Here is a 10,762-nt window from a genome sequence, read left to right as displayed (position 1 = left end):
ATGAGTCTTTAGCTGTATAAAATATGTGGAGAGTTTACAGCCGTATGAAATGTCTTATGAGTTTATAACTGTATAAAATGTCTGATGAGTTTACAGCTTTATAAAATGTCTGGTAAGTTTACCACTGTATAAAATATCTGGTGAGTTTACAACTGTATAAAATATCTGGTGAGTTTACAGCTGTATAAAATGTCTGACGATTTTACAGCTGTATAAAATGTCTGGTAAGTCTACAAACGTATCAAATATCCGGTGAGTCTACAACTGTATAAAATGTCTGGTAAGTTTACCACTGTATAAAATGTCTTATGAGTCTATAGCTGTATCAAATGTCATTCGAGTTTACAACTGTATAAATGTCTGGTAAGTTTACCACTGTATAAAATGGCTGGTGAGACTACAACTGTGTAAAATGTCTGGTAAGTTTACCACTGTATAAAATGTCTGCTGAGATTACAAACTTGTAAAATGTTTTGAGAGTTTACACCCGTATAAAATGTCTTATGAGTCTATAGCTATATAAAATGTCTGGTGAGTCTATAGCTGTATAAATGTCTGGTGTGTTTACATCTGTATAAAATGTCGAGTGAGTTTACAGCTGCATAAAATGTCTGGTGTGATAACAACTGGGTAAAATGTCTGGTGAGTTTACAGATGTATAAAATGTCTGATGAGTTTACAGCTGTATAAAATGTCTAATGAGTATATAACTGTATAAATGTCTGGTGAGTTTACCACTGTATAAAATGTCGAGTGAGTTTACAGCTGTATAAAATGTATATTGAGTTTACCACTGTATAAAATGTCTGGTGAGTTTACCACTGTATAAAATGTCTGGTGAGTTTACAGCTGTATAAAATGTCTGGTGAATCTACAGCTGTATAAATTATCTGGTGAGTTTACCAGTGTATAAAATGTCTGGTGAGTTTACAGCTGTATAAAATGTCTGGTGTGTCTACATCTGTATAGAATGCCTGCTTAGTTTACCACTGTATAAAATGTCTGGTGAGTCTATAGCTGTATAAAATGTCTGGTGAGTCTACAACTGTATAAATTGTCTGGTGAGTCTATAGATGTATAAAATGTCTGGTGAGTCTATAGCTTTATAAAATGTCTGGTGAGTGTATAGCTCTATAAAATGTCTGGTGAGACCATAGCTGTATAAACTGTCTGGTGAGTCTATAGCTATATAAAATGTCTGGGGAGTTTACCTCTGTATAACATGTCTGGTGAGTTTACAGCCGTATAAAATGTCTTATGAGTCTATAGCTGTGTAAAATGTCTGAAGAGTTTACAGATATATAAAATGTCTGGTGAGTCTACAACTGTATAAAATATATGGTTAATTTACAGCAGTATAAAATCTTTTATGAGTCTTTAGGTGTATAAAATGTGTGGAGAGTTTACAGATGTATAAAATGTGTGGTGAGTCTACAACTGTATAAAATATATGGTTAATTTACAGCAGTATAAAATCTCTTATGAGTCTTTAGCTGTATAAAATGTGTGGAGAGTTTACAGCCGTATGAAATGTCTGATGAGTTTATAACTGTATAAAATGTCTGATGAGTTTACAGCTGTATAAAATGTCTGGTAAGTTTAGCACTGTATAAAATATCTGGTGAGTTTACAACTGTATAAAATGTCTGGTGAGTTTACAGCTGTATAAAATGTCTGGTGAGTTTACAGCTGTATAAAATATCTGGTAAGTCTACAACTGTACCAAATATCCGGTGAGTCTACAACTGTATAAAATGTCTGGTAAGTTTACCACTGTATAAAATGTCTTATGAGTCTATAGCTGTATAAAATGTCATTCGAGTTTACAACTGTATAAATGTCTGGTAAGTTTACCACTGTATAAAATGTCTGCTGAGATTACAAACTTGTAAAATGTTTTGAGAGTTTACACCCGTATAAAATGTCTTATGAGTCTATAGCTATATAAAATGTCTGGTGAGTCTATAGCTGTATAAATGTCTGGTGTGTTTACATCTGTATAAAATGTCGAGTGAGTTTACAGCTGCATAAAATGTCTGGTGTGATAACAACTGGGTAAAATGTCTGGTGAGTTTACCGCTGTATAAAATGTCTGATGAGTTTACAGCTGTATAAAATGTCTAATGAGTATATAACTGTATAAATGTCTGGTGAGTTTACCACTGTATAAAATGTCGAGTGAGTTTACAGCTGTATAAAATGTATATTGAGTTTACCACTGTATAAAATGTCTGGTGAGTTTACCACTGTATAAAATGTCTGGTGAGTTTACAGCTGTATAAAATGTCTGGTGAATCTACAGCTGTATAAATTATCTGGTGAGTTTACCAGTGTATAAAATGTCTGGTGAGTTTACAGCTGTATAAAATGTCTGGTGTGTCTACATCTGTATAGAATGCCTGCTTAGTTTACCACTGTATAAAATGTCTGGTGAGTCTATAGCTGTATAAAATGTCTGGTGAGTCTACAACTGTATAAATTGTCTGGTGAGTCTATAGATGTATAAAATGTCTGGTGAGTCTATAACTTTATAAAATGTCTGGTGAGTCTACAGCTGTATAAAATGTCTGGTGAGTCCATAGCTGTATAAACTGTCTGGTGAGTCTATAGCTATATAAAATGTCTGGTGAGTTTACAGATGTATAACATGTCTGGTGAGTTTACACCCATATAAAATGTCTAATGAGTATATAACTGTATAAATGTCTGGTGAGTTTACCATTGTATAAAATGTCGAGTGAGTTTACAGCTGTATAAAATGTATATTGAGTTTACCACTGTATAAAATGTCTGGTGAGTTTACCACTGTATAAAATATCTGGTGAGTTTACAGCTGTATAAAATGTCTGGTGAATCTACAGCTGTATAAATTATCTGGTGAGTTTACAGGTGTATAAAATGTCTGCTGAGTTTACCACTGTATAAAATGTCTGGTGAGTCTTTAGCTGTATAAAATATCTTGTGAGTCTACAACTGTATAAATTGTCTGGTGAGTCTATAGATGTATAAAATGTCTGGTGAGTCTATAACTTTATAAAATGTCTGGTGAGTCTATAGCTGTATAAAATGTCTGGTGAGTCCATAGCTGTATGAACTGTCTGGTGAGTCTATAGCTATATAAAATGTCTGGTGAGTTTACCTCTGTATAACATGTCTGGTGAGTTTACAGCCATATAAATGGTCTTATGAGTCTATAGCTGTGTAAAATGTCTGGAGAGTTTACAGATGTATAAAATGTCTGGTGAGTTTACCAGTGTATAAAATGTCTGGTGAGTTTACAGCTGTATAAAATGTCTGGTGTGTCTACATCTGTATAAAATGTCTGGTGAGTTTACCACTGTATATAATGTCTGGTGAGTCTATAGTTGTATAAAATGTCTGGTGAGTCTACAACTGTATAAACTGTCTGGTGAGTCTATAGCTGTATAAAATGTCTGGTGAGTCTACAACTGTATAAACTGTCTGGTGAGTCTATAGATGTATAAAATGTCTGGTGAGTCTATAGCTTTATAAAATCTCTGGTTAGTCTATGGCTGTGTAAAATGTCTGGTGAGACCATAGCTGTATAAACTGTCTGGTGAGTCTTTAGCTATATAAAATGTCTGGTGGGTTTACCTCTCTATAACATGTATGGTGAGTTTACAGCCGTATAAAATGTCTTATGAGTCTATAGCTGTGTAAAATGTCTGGAGAGTTTACAGATGTATAAAATGTCTGGTGAGTCTTCAACTGTATAAAATATATGTTTAGTTTACAACAGTATAAAATATCTTATGAGTTTACAGTTGTATAAAATGTCTGATGAGTTTACAGCTGTATAAAATGTCTGCTGAGTTTACAGCTGTATAAAATGTCTGCTGAGATTACAACCTTGTAAAATGTTTGGAGAGTTTACACCCGTATAAAATGTCTTATGAGTCTATAGCTGTATAAAATGTCTGGTGAGTCTACAACTGTATAAATGTCTGCTAAGTTTACCACTGTATCAAATGGCTGGTGAGACTACAACTGTGTAAAATGTCTGGTGAGATAACAACTAGGTATAATGTCTTGTGAGTTTACAGATATATAAAATGTCTGATGAGTATATAACTGTAAAAATGTCTGGTGAGTTTACAGGTGTATAAAATGTCTGATGAGTTTACCACTATATAAAATGTTTGGTGAGTTTACAGCTGTATAAAATGTCTATTGAGTTTACCACACTATAAAATGTCGGGTGAGTTTTTATATGTATAAAATGTATGTTGAGTTTACCACTGTATAAAATGTCTGCTGAGTTTACCACTGTATAAAATGTTTGGTGAATCTACAGCTGTATAAAATATCTGGTGAGTTTACAGCTGTATAAAATGTCTGGTGTGTCTACATCTGTATAAAATGTCTGCTGAGTTTACCACTGTGTAAAATGTCTGGTTAGTCTATAGCTGTGTAAAATATCTGGTGAGTCCATAGCTGTATAAACTGTCTGGTAAGTCTATAGCTATATAAAATGTCTGTTGAGTTTACCTCTGTATAACATGTCTGGTGAGTTTACAGCCGTATAAAATGTCTTATGAGTTTACAGTTGTATAAAATGTCTGATGAGTTTACAACTGTATAAAATGTCTGGTGAGTCCACAACTGTATAAAATGTCTGATTAGTTTACCAGTGTATAAAATATCTGGTGAGTTTACCTCTGTATAAAATGTCTGGTGAGTCTATAGCTGTATAAAATATCTGGTGACTGTACAGCTATATAAAATGTCTGGTGAGTTTACCACTGCATAAAATGTCTGGTGAGTTTACAGCTGTATAAAATGTCTGGTGTGTTTACATCTGTATAATATGTCTGGTGAGTTTACCATTGTATAAAATGTCTGGTGAGTCTATAGCTGTATAAAATGTCTGGTGAGTCTACAACTGTATAAACTGTCTGGTGAGTCTATAGATGTATAAAATGTCTGGTGAGTCTATAGCTTTATAAAATGTCTGGTGAGTCTATAGCTGTGTAAAATGTCTGGTGAGTCTACAACTGTATAAAATATATCGTTAGTTTACAACAGTATAAAATGTCTGATGAGTTTACAGTTGTATAAAATGTCTGATGAGTTTACAGCTGTATAAAATGTCTGCTGAGTTTACAGCTGTATAAAATGTCTGCTGAGATTACAACCTTGTAAAATGTTTTGAGAGTTCACACCCGTATAAAATGTCTTATGAGTCTATAACTGTATAAAATATCTGGTGAGTTTACAGCTGTATAAAATGTCTGGTGTGTCTACATCTGTATAAAATGTCTGCTGAGTTTACCACTGTGTAAAATGTCTGGTGAGTCTATAGCTGTATAAAATGTCTGGTGAGTCTACAACTGTATAAATTGTCTGGTGAGTCTATAGATGTATAAAATGTCTGGTGAGTCTATAGCTTTATAAAATTTCTGGTGAGTATATAGCTGTGTAAAATACCTGGTGAGTCCATAGCTCTATAAACTGTCTGGTGAGTCTATAGCTATATGAAATGTCTGGTGAGTTTACCTCTGTATAACATGTCTGGTGAGTTTACAGCCGTATAAAAGGTCTTATGAGTCTATAGCTGTGTAAAATGTCTGGAGAGTTTACAGATGTATAACATGTCTGGTGAGTCTACAACTGTATAAAATATATGGTTAGTTTACAGCCGTATAAAATGTCTTATGAGTTTACAGTTGTATAAAATGTCTGATGAGTTTACAGCTGTATAAAATGTCTGGTGAGTCCACAACTGTATTAAATGTCTGATTAGTTTACCAGTGTATAAAATGTCTGGTGAGTTTACCACTGCATAAAATGTCTGGTGAGTTTACAGCTGTATAAAATGTCTACTGAGTTTACCACTGTATAAAATGTCGGGTGAGTTTTCATATCTATAAAATGTATAGTTAGTTTACCACTGTATAAAATGTCTGGTGAGTTTACCACTGTATAAAATGTCTGGTGAGTTCACAGCTGTATAAAATGTCTGGTGAATTTACAGCTGTATAAAATGTCCGGTGAATCTATAACTGTATAAAATATCTGGTGAGTTTACCAGTGTATAAAATGGCTGATGTGTTTACAGCTGTATAAAATGTCTGGTGTGTCTAAATCTGTATAAAATGTCTGGTGAGTTTACCATTGTATAAAATGTCTGGTGAGTCTATAGTTGTATAAAATGTCTGGTGAGTCTACAACTGTATAAACTGTCTGGTGAGTCTATAGATGTATAAAATGTCTGGTGAGTCTATAGCTTTATAAAATGTCTGGTGAGTCTATAGCTGTGTAAAATGTCTTGTGAGTTTACAGCTGTATAAAGTGTCTGGTGAATATACAGCTGTATAAATTATCTGGTGAGTTTACCAGTGTATATAATGTCTGGTGAGTTTACAGCTGTATAAAATGTCTGTTCAGTTTAGAACTGTAAAAAATTGTCTGGTGAGTCTATAGCTGTATAAAATGTCTGATCAGTTTACAATTGTATACAATGTCTGGTGAGTCTACACTGTATGAAATGTCCGGTCAGTTTACAACTGTGTAAAATATCTGGTGAGTTTACAGCTGTATAAAATTTTTGGTGTGTCTACAACTGTATAAAATGGCAGGTGAGTTTACCACTGTATAAAATGTCTGGTGAGTTTACAACTGAATAAAATTTTTGGTGTGTCTACAACTGTATAAAATGTCAGCTGAGTTTACCACTGTAAAAAATGTCTGGAGAGTTTACAGCCGTATAAAATGTCTGGAGAGTTTATAGCTGTATAAAATTTCTGGTGAGTCTACAACTGTATAAAATGTCTGATCAGTTTACAACTGTAAAAACAGTCTGGTGAGTCTATAGCTGTATAAAATGTCTGATCAGTTTACAATTGTATACAATGTCTGGTGAGTCTACACTGTATCAAATGTCCGGTCAGTTTACAACTGTATAACATTTTTGGTGTGTCTACAACTGTATAAAATGTCAGGTGAGTTTACCACTGTGTAAAATGTCTGGAGAGTTAACAGCCGTATAAATTGTCTTATGAGTCTATAGCTGTATAAAATGTCTGGTAATTCTACAGCTGTATAAAATGTCTGATGTGTTTACAGCTGTATAAAATGTCTGATGTGTTTACAGCTGTATAAAATGTCTACTGATTTTACAGCTGTATAAATTGTCTGATGAGTCTACAACTGTATAAAATGTCTGATGAGTCTACAACTGTATAAAATGTCATTCGAGTTTACAGCCGTATAAAATGTCTGGTGAGTTTACAGCTTTATAAAAGGTATGATGATTTTATAGCTGTATACATTGTCTGGGTAGATCTATAAAATCACTTATAACCTAGATTTCGATCCAAAGTATTATTGCCTTACTAACAAGTTCAACTATAATCCAAGATCAGCTAAACTATGTGAAAGTTGCAAGTGAATGTTCTCTTCGTGAAGTGTACATACAGATCAAGATTGACTATGTGTAATGACAGTATTCAGTGAAGGACAAACCTTGGGTGAAAATCGTGAATCAGTTCCTTTAAGGAAAAAATTATACACACGACCAAAACATTTGTTTGGATTTTAGAGTGTGCAACATGAGGGTTTCATAACGTCACTCATTGTGAGTGGACACTTAAAAGCCAGACAGGGTTTATCAAGAGATACACTTAAAAATAACACAGGGTTTATCAAGAGCTACACTTGGTGTGCATGTATATAGGTCAATATGTTGTGAAAACATTGAGTTACAAGAGCTTAGTACAGTCAGTACATTGTATTTGTTATCATTGAATTATTGAGAACTTATATTCACGATATAAACATAATTACATAAAAATATATACAACAGGTCATAGTTTTCTACAGAACCTGACTCATTCTACTGCCCGATGTTCAGTAGATGCTCGCTGTATGATTCTCACAGAGAATGCTAATTCTATTTGGAGATCGAATACTTTAGACGGAGACGGGAACGATCCCGTTGACAATGTCGTCTGCTGTGCCTCCTGCTTACACTCTTTTGGCACGTGTATTTCTTATACAAAGATAAAGGGAGATCCATTGAATTGTATATAACTTGGCTATACATGTATATAACTTCTCAACATGATTGTTTTTATTTGTTTCACGTCTTATCCAAGATACCGTTAGATCACTAGAGTGGCTCAGGTGACCTATAGCTATTAGTCTGCGTCTGTCGTCGTATGTCGTTCATCATGCGTTAAAAATTAAATATTTTTGATTTCGTCTTAAAAACTACCATTTCAATTCTTTTCAAATTTGGTATGGAACCTTTTTGGGACAAGGGAACATAAACTGTAGATTTAAGGATTCCTTCACCTCTTTGACCTCAGGCGCGGCCAAAACAGCCAAAAATTTAGCAATTATTGAAAATAGTTAAAACCACACTTCTGCAAGGAAAAGTAAACTATGCATTATTTAAATCAGGAAGGCCTCGGCGGTAATTGTATATTTCAGGATCCCCGGGGTGAAGGTTCTAATTCTACGGTGGAGCCAAACTCTTCGTTTAGTGATTTTGTGTAAACAGATAAGAGCTCTATGATCCCCATACTTTTTTCAAAGTTTACAGATTTACTTTAATGCAGCTAAATTAGTTGTTAAAGTTTTCAATATTCCCTTCATTGCATGCTTAAAAATAATTGCATTTAAAGGAAAACGTTGAGGAGATTATTCAAAAAGTAAACATGGGGGAAAGTCATAAATACATTTTCCACTCGTAAAGTTCCGCTACGCGTCTATAACTTGTCCCTAGTGCATGACGGAAATCCCAACATGATGTATGTAACCCAGAATCTGATTCATTTTTGAAAGAGCGAAAAACAAATTATTAAGAAGTTGTAGCAGGTTCGTGTTATGATCGCGTCAAAGCTAGGACGTTAAAATATGTAGTGATTGTTCCGTCGCCAAACGCTCGGCATTAAGAAGTGTGAATCACGGGTCTTTCGGGTATGACCTTATAAACGGCGGGCTTTGGCACGATAAAGACCCCGAACTGCTTCGGCCCTGGGCGCTAAGTATAGGTTTGAATTCGTGGTACTTCACCTACAGCAAGTGACGTATCATTATGAGTGAAAACTTCTCGACGAGACGTAAAAACAAATAATCAATCAATCTTTAATGATATTGATACTAACTTGAAAGTAAATGGATAGTTAGAAGGACCATGTAGCGTTTTAGGAAAATTTTAAATTTCATGATTACTGGAATAAGGATTTAGTATCAGGGTGATGTTAAAATGGTCATAGTGCTTAGTATTACTGTTATTAGTATGTATGTATGTTAATAGTTGAACCGTTATATTTTTTTCCATAACTGATCTTCAGATAACTCGATGAAACGATAAGGTATGTGAACCTCCTATTTTTCTAATGCAAATGTTCGCCAGTTCTGACTGAAGCGCCACAGAGCTTGACCTCTGCATGACACTCAAGGTTGTACCAGTAAATCTCCTCTATCCTGTCTATGGCTACTTCAACACAAGAGCTTCGTTTTACGGTAGAATACTCAAATCAATGACTTTCGAAAACAACGCCCTAACTACTAAGCCACTGAGACTTGTCCCCAGATGATTATCCTGGTAAACCAAATCTAACTTATCATTTACTTAGCGACGCTTAGCGATAGTTTCCGGTACAGAACAACAATCGTCTAGTTCGTTAATACAACCTATCATTGGATCGAATGCGGTGTGAGATGTTTCATACCGATTGTTAGGCCGTTCTTGGCACATTGATTTTGACTACGGATAACTCCGTTTACCTGATCAGGATATAGGGCTCACGGCCGGTGTGACCTGTCAACAGGGGATGCTTACTCCTCCTAGGCACCTGATCCCACCTCTGGTGTGCCCAGGGGTCCGTGTTTGCCCATCTATATAAGTCAGCTGTTAACCATTGCACCTTTAATTTTAGCTTTAATTTTAGCATACAATCCATTTAACTCTGCACAGTCACTGGGTTAGAACGCATGGCCAATTTGTTGTTCCTTTCATTGTTATGCGCATAATTTCGTATGCACCATTTCAATAACGTTAATACAAGCGATTTGATGAGAGAATTTTTTTTTCTATCTAAAAAACATATATCAATTAAATGATAAGAAAAATGATTCATCATTCATTTTTTAACGCTTGAATGTATCAAACGACAATTTGGACAAAAAACTTTTCCATTGACACATGCATAAAAAAAATATTTTCATTTCTTAACTTATGTAAATTCATAAATATATTCTTCATTTAGTACTTCATAAAACAATGGCAATTTTATACCAATTGCATGCAATTAGAATGAGTAATTATAACTCAATGAATTTCTTGCTCTTAAAATGAGCATTTAATGTGATTATGATACTTCTGCTTCATACTTAGATATTTTATTGAAAGTAGACATTAACGACAAACTAACAACTCAACTGTATGACAAACGGGATGATTTCAGCTTCTCCATCGTCAACTTCCCACATTTATGTAGCAATATTCCATTATCACCTGCATATGGTGTTTATATATCTCAACTGATTCGATATGCAAGAGCTTGTTCTGCGTATAGTCAGTTTTTAAATCGAGGTAAGCTACTGAGAAACAAGTTGATGGTACAGGGATTTCAACAGTCTCGATTGAAGTCAGCATTTCGCAAATTCTATGGTCGTTATAACGATCTAGTTCGTCAATACAACCTCGCATTGGGTCAAATGCTGTCTGACGTGTTTCATACCGATTGTTAAGCCGTTCTTGGTACACTGATTTTGACTGCGGATAACTCCG

The sequence above is a fragment of the Ostrea edulis genome, chromosome 3 (assembly GCF_947568905.1).
Source record: "Ostrea edulis chromosome 3, xbOstEdul1.1, whole genome shotgun sequence".
NCBI lineage: Eukaryota > Metazoa > Mollusca > Bivalvia > Ostreida > Ostreidae > Ostrea > Ostrea edulis.
The sequence above is the reverse complement of the archived record's forward strand: the minus strand, read 5'-3'. Positions refer to the sequence as shown.